Genomic DNA, 7018 nt, shown 5'->3' with positions numbered 1-7018 from the left:
TGTACAATACCAGTGGAGAGATGGAGGAGGAGGTAACAAAACACAGGAAAACTTATAAGGACAAATAAATTTCTACTTGCCATAGGCTAAAGACAAATGGGTTTAAACACGACTGTTTAAACTAAGATAGTCACTGAAAAGAGAAAGACTCATATTGCAGAGCTTTCCATTGGTTAAATATTCACTTCTGGGAACTAAGTTTCAATATCTCTCCATGTTTATGAGTTAATTTTCCTGTTTGTTGCATAACTTTTGCCAATTTTTCTATTGAATTATAACTGATCTTGTATAGTAAGTACTTTGTCTTGTTCTATTTATGATGTTTCTTAATTATAGAAGTTTTTATTTTTATATATTCAAGTATCATCATGTTATTATTTCTGTTCTTTTGATGTATCAAAAGCTTTCCCCACCTAAATATTTATTAATTATTCACATAAAATTTTCTCTTGTTTTTAATGGTTTCTTTTTTACATTAAATTTTAAAGTCCATGTGGGATTTGTTTTGTTATATAGAATAAAATTAAGATATAAATAGAAAAAATGGTATTAGCCTCATAAATAATGTAGCAATGACAATCATTAGCATATATTTTTGCTATTGTTGAATTAATTCCTTATGATAAATTCTTAGTATCACTAGGTCTTTGGCTTTTAGCTATATTCTTTTTTAAAAGAATTATATTAACCAAAATGTAACTAATAATGGCTGTTGTTGGCAATTAATTCTGTAAGACTTTATGTTATTTCATGCCTCCCACCCTCAGAAATCTCTCTCCACAGATGAATATGGCGTGGTTTGTGGGAACCAGGATCGTTTTGATAGGACCTTGATATTATATGAAATACTCTCTTTGTCAGTTTCCTGTTGGGAGGCACACGAAACTAACAGAAAGCCTGAACTCATCTCTTCAGGGGCTTTACAAACGCTATGTGAGTCTATATTTTGTGTACAACACTGATAAGTAAAAAGAGGTAACTAGTAAAATGAGCTTAACAATATGGAAAATATTAATAACATAAATTAGGAAAGCAGGATTCTATGTTAATAAAGATAATAAAATATACATAGATATACATATTAAAAAGACCATAAGGCAGTAAGAGCTGCCACATTGGACAACTCTAGGGGCACAGTTCACATTGAATTCTGTGTAAATGGTGTATCTAGTGTTTTGTAAAACTGTGAATCTGGAGGTTATATGTTCAACATTGATATAAAAAATGCTTTTGAACAATAAGATTAAATATCATATTTATTTTACTTTTTTGTATATACCATTCTATATTTTCGACTACCTTTGAAAATAAAGTTCTAGAACTTTAAATATATATTTGAAAACTATTGACCTAATCATAGCATCTTATAACCCTAAAGAAAGAGTAAACAGAGAGCATTTGAACTGGAAAATACACCTAAGCCACTTATTCTGTTTGGTAAGTCTGGAATTTAAACTTATTAAAATTTAAATAGTCACCGGATAAATAAATTAAGTCATTGGATCACATATTCATCAATTTGATTATTCAATTAACATATGTGGAATTTCTGTTTCAGGAACTGTAACCAGGAAGCAAAAGCAACCACATTCACCCATAACTATAATATAACAGCACGTTACAAAGTGTAACACAACTCGTAGTAGGAGTACAATTGATTTTATTGGTTCCATCACATAGTAATTGCTTAATAAATATATATGAATGAATGGGGAATGAGGAATAAATCAATATTCCATTTTCTTTTTTTTTTAATTTAAAAATTTTTTATTATGGCGACATTGGTTATACACACACACATAATATACACACACACACACACACACACACATACACATTGCATTGTGTGTTTACCACCTATAGCTAGATTTCTTTCTATCACCATACATTTTACTCCATCTACCTCTCTGCACCCCCACCTTCTGGTAATCACTAGTCTATAGTCCATGTCCATGAGTTTCTGTTTGTTTGTCCTGTTCATTTGTTGCTTTTAGGTTTATATCCCCCATATAAGTGATATCATGTGGTTTTCAACTTTTTATGTCTGGCTTATTTCGCTTAGCACAATTATCTCAAGGTCCACCCGCGTTGTCACAAATGGCAGTATTTCATCTCTTCTTATGGCTGAGTAATATTCCATTGAATATATGTACCACAGCCTTTTTATCCTATCATCTGTTATGGGACACTTCAGTTGCTTTTGCATCTTGGCCACTGTGAATAATGTTGCTATGAATATCGGTATGCAAATATCTTTTCGGATATGGATTTTCAAGTTGGAATGAATCAATATTATAGCAACTCAGATGTTAAAGCAAAAGTGATGATACTTTCATCTTATACAGTTCATTTTATCCACTAGGAATGGGCTCAAAGGAAGGAAGATGATGTGAGGTTAACTGAAACACTGAAGTCAAGCATAAATTACACACAACAGATAACTGATTATGTCAGATGTGCTGTAAGGTACAGTTGGACCTCTGGCCATTAATATTGAACCATACCTGAAAGCCAACCACACATGTTATAGACAATTCTTAAAAAAAAAAAAAATATATATATATATATATATATAGAACACTTCACGAATTTGTGTGTTCTATATATATAGAACACTTCACGAATTTGTGTGTCATCTTTGCTCAAGAGTCATGCTAATCTTCTGTATTGCTTCAATTCCAGTATATGTGCTGGTGAAGTGAGCACTTATATACGGTTCTTACTACAAGCCATTTAAAAGGCAAATACATACTGTGATGCTTTACTCATTTATTCTATCGGTAGTTATTATGTTCAAGGCCATGTTAGAAACTGAGGATAAAGAAAAAAGTGAAATATTCCTTATCTCAAAAAGCTCACGGCCTAGAATGAAATACTTGCTATCATCATCATCTTTTTCTTCATCGCCGTTAAATACAATGAATATAAACAACAGAAACGTGGACTTCTTATTATGGGAATATCAGGGAGAGAAACATAAGCAAGCTGTTAACTCACAATCTTTAGGAATTGGTGTAAGAGTACTGAAGGATAAAAGAGACTTATACAAGGAGAGAAGAGTATACTGGGCAGAAGGAAGACCACGTACGAAGGCAAAAAGGCAAGAGAAAGCAAAAAGCCTTTAGAAACCAGCAATTTTGGTCTGATTAGAGGGGATGATGGTTGTAGAGATGAGATGATGTAGGACAACTGCTGAAAGGAAAAATCTGGGGGTCCTATATATCATACTAGGGAGTGTGAACTATATCCTGATGAAAGGAGTCACCAAAGATTACTGTTGCTACACAGAGCCAAAATCTCCTAGTTTGGGAGGTTTTAGACTAACTCTTCAATTTAGAGCTGTTTAAGGTAGGCAATTTTAAGAGGAAACACATTTTGAATGACTGCAGTTTACATTTACAAGCTGTGTATAAAAGACAGTCAGATTGACCCAGCAAGGATTATCTGTTATCAAATTGTAGCATGCAAAATATTTATCTTAACCACCTACTGGAATGCTTAGAACCTTCCTACTTCTCTTTCTTGGAATTATTGATAAATCATCCCAATCTGAACTTTTAAACAATTTTTCTTTTTTTTTTCAGTTGATATGTTAAATGTCAGTTTTCCTAAGTCTTTTTCAGAATCAAATTCAGTTACCACTGGATGGTGGTGTTTAGAGGCTAGTGTAATTTGAATCAACACCAGTGAGCCGTGATAAAACTACCATCAGGTCCTGCAAGACACCTAGGCAATAAGGAGAGACTGACACATTTCAATTATATATGAATCTATTGCCCTTTCCATGGTCATGGCACTCGTAATGTTGGAAGTTTGGTTTTGTTTTAGATTCGTAATCCCTTGAGAAAGGTTTTGTCTGATTATAGTTTTCTCAGCATCCAAAGGATTATACTAGTTTCTCTCAGAAAGCTCTTAGCGATAACAATTTTTACCCTAACAACTTTGCAAAGCTTCTCTTATGTGAATTTTGTACACCCAGTTATTGGCAAATCTTTGGCTCCCCAAAAGAGTCATTGTATTGAATTTGATTTAATATACTTGAAATCCTAAAAATCTATTCAAATAATCATCGTGTTTCCCAATCTTTTGGATGAAAATATTTCTTTACAGAGTTGAGGAAGGCCAATTCTAGGTTTGAATAACAACATTTGCAATGGCCCTTAGGAATAAGAGTGTAAAGGAAATTTCAGGAGAAGATCATGTGGCTACACACAACATCTGGCACATCTGAGAGATGAAGCTTGAGCAGGAGGTGATTTTGTTCACCATGGCAAGAAAGGAGTGAGAGACATATCTTGGAGGTGTTAGTGAAGGATTTCACGCAAGTGAATGACTCAGTTTGAATTTTAAGGATTTATTCTAGCATCTTTGAGGGAAGTGGGTTGAGGGGGCATGCCTTGGATCCCAGAGACCATTAAACACCTGTTCAAATAACTGAAGCAAAAAACATATATATATGGCAGTGGGAATAGAAGTTATACAAGATAATTAAGAGGAGGAAAAATTGGATTTAGTGACTGGCTGGATCTTGCTAGATAGAGAAAATACAAAGATTTAAAATGACTCCCAGCCTACTGAATGAGATTCCCTGAATGATGATGCTCTATTTACAGAAAAGAAGTGAAAGAAAAAGAATAATTTGGAAATACATTATAATAATAGCTAAAATGTATTCAGTATTTATTCACCACTTACTGTGTCAAACTCTTTGTATTATCTTATGTCAAAGGTGATTGCTATTTGGTGAGTTTAAGAGGTCATTTAGGAGAGCATCCTCACCAGCAGCACCAGAAGGATTTATCAGTCTGCAGCTTAGAAGAGCTAGTTGGCTTGGAGATCAAAATTTGAGAGTTATGGAGATAATAACAGCTAACATTTACTGAGATAATAACAGCTAACATTACTTGCCAAATGCTGGCTACTGTTCTAAGTACTTCATATGAATTACCCATTTAATTTCTACAATATCCATATGAGGTAGGAACTAGTATTAATTGTTTTCATAAAAGAGGAAAAGAGATCTAATAAGAAATATTAGTTAATCTACTCAAGGTCACAGAGCTAGTAAATGGTTGAGCCAGAATCTGAATTAGGGACCACATGTTTAACTCCTAAACTTTGAGATTGGAGACCCAAAGAAAGTTGCTAAAGTGGGAACCCTGAACTATATCTGGGTTCTCTTGAAAGTACATTCACGCTATTGCATTTTCAAACTTGGAGTGATGTTCTACAACCCAGGGAACAGATGTCAAGTCTTGTAGGGAATTTAGTTTAAAAAATTCTCCTTTGTGTGAGTTTAGGTAAATAACTTCATCTCTTTGAGCTTCAATTTTTTTTCAGTTTGTCAAAGTTGTATAATACTAGCCAAAATGAGAATAAAATGAAATGGTTTTATTGGAAGGTAGAGCACATAGTACGTACAAATAGTCCACCATACATTCAACTTCCTTCAATCTGCAATAGCCTATTTACTTCTAATAGTAGTCACCATCACAAAACACCAGGGAACAGACCAGGTATGTGTGTAGGGGTGGTGTGGGTGAGGATGGGTATTGAAGAAAAGGCTCCCTTTACATCTTCTTTGCAAAATTAATATGTTCAGGTAAGAAAAGCAACAATATTTTACCCACCCTATTTCAAGAATTCGAGTGAGAAGATAATTATGCCCATGTTCTAAGTTAAGGAGAACTGTGGTTTATTTACAACATCTAGAGCCAGTATTCTGTGTCTTTAAGCTGACATAATAATTTCTTTAAAATGTTGCACCAGCTATTAAACCATCTGTAGCTATTTTGCATTCCCATATCACTGAAAGTATTATTTCTGTCATTCAATTTTTAAAACCCTGAGCTTTGTTATTTTATAGATTTTCTCAATTTTAAGTGCAATTTTACTGTATCATGAAAAAGTATTTTCCTTAGATGCACAACTCTAATCGTTTTTATTGAACAAATGTTTAAGCTCCTCAAGGACAGAGAGAGTGTCTTGCAGTTCTTTCACCCAGGGTGGTTTGGAGAATTTAACTGGCAGCTATTGAATACAAAAATACAGACATTCTATAAACATTTTGTAAAAAATTGTTCTGCTGGTAGGTCACTTTTGAGATTACCTCAACACTTTAACTGTAACATGATCTGAGCATTTGGAAAAATGTTTTTAGGATTAGTGCATAACACATTTTGAGATCTCTTTTTACATAGTTGGAGCTACTCTGCCAATAAATAAGCTATATGCATGAGAAAATTTGCAGAACTATTTTAAAATACATGACTTATTTTTCTCCATTCTTGGAATCAGGTATTATTTATCTGATTAAATGATAACCCAATATCAGTAGTACTTTAAAATCAGTCAATACTTCCTTCTCTCCAACTTGATTTCAAAGGCAGAGGCATAAAATTTCCATCATACTCTATAATTTAGGTATTAATCTTTGACTCATCCTTGACATTCTACTTACACCTACACAGTCTTTCTGTCTTACAAAATGCCACCGTTTCAAGGTTTAGCAAATTAAGGCATACAGCTTTTTATCACTAAGAGAAAAATCTCTCCCTTCTCCTGACTTCTTGCTCCTTCTCTCTCCCCTCAACCACTTTAACATAACACAAGTTATCCTATCTCTGCTAACTTTAAAAAAATTATTGTATAAGTTTTCTAAGTTAATTGAAACTCTTGCAAATTAAGAGCTTAATAAGAACTCAAAGTTTTCCTAAAGAATATGCCATTTTATATGTCATCAATACTTTCCAGAAATTACCTTCACACCATCCTGCTGCACAGCAACAAAGGATTCTATTATTAATATATTCATGCTCTCATTATTTAAACAATCCTATTATATTTTATTGAATTTAGACTTCTGCTTCCCCTTAAGACTTCTTAGCACATGATTCTTTTCCACAGCTACCCATTAAATCACCTGGGGAACTTTTAAAATATTAATGCCTGGGCCTCACCCCAGAACAAATAAATCAGAATCTCTAGGGGTAAAACCCCCATTTCAGTATATGTTTAA

At 33.4% G+C, this 7018-nt stretch overlaps 1 non-coding gene across 1 annotated transcript; it reads right to left on the bottom strand.

Moving 5' to 3' along the window:
- Nucleotides 1–2601: 2601 nt before the first annotated feature.
- LOC120599210 (U6 spliceosomal RNA) lies at nt 2602–2706 on the bottom strand. Its single transcript, XR_005651821.1, has one exon. It is a non-coding gene; the product is annotated as a U6 spliceosomal RNA (small nuclear RNA).
- Nucleotides 2707–7018: the final 4312 nt, after the last annotated feature.

The sequence above is a fragment of the Pteropus medius genome, unplaced genomic scaffold (genome assembly GCF_902729225.1).
Source record: "Pteropus medius unplaced genomic scaffold, Ma_sr-lr_union100, whole genome shotgun sequence".
NCBI classification, from domain to species: Eukaryota; Metazoa; Chordata; class Mammalia; order Chiroptera; family Pteropodidae; genus Pteropus; species Pteropus medius.
This window is presented reverse-complemented; position numbering and strand designations above follow the sequence as displayed.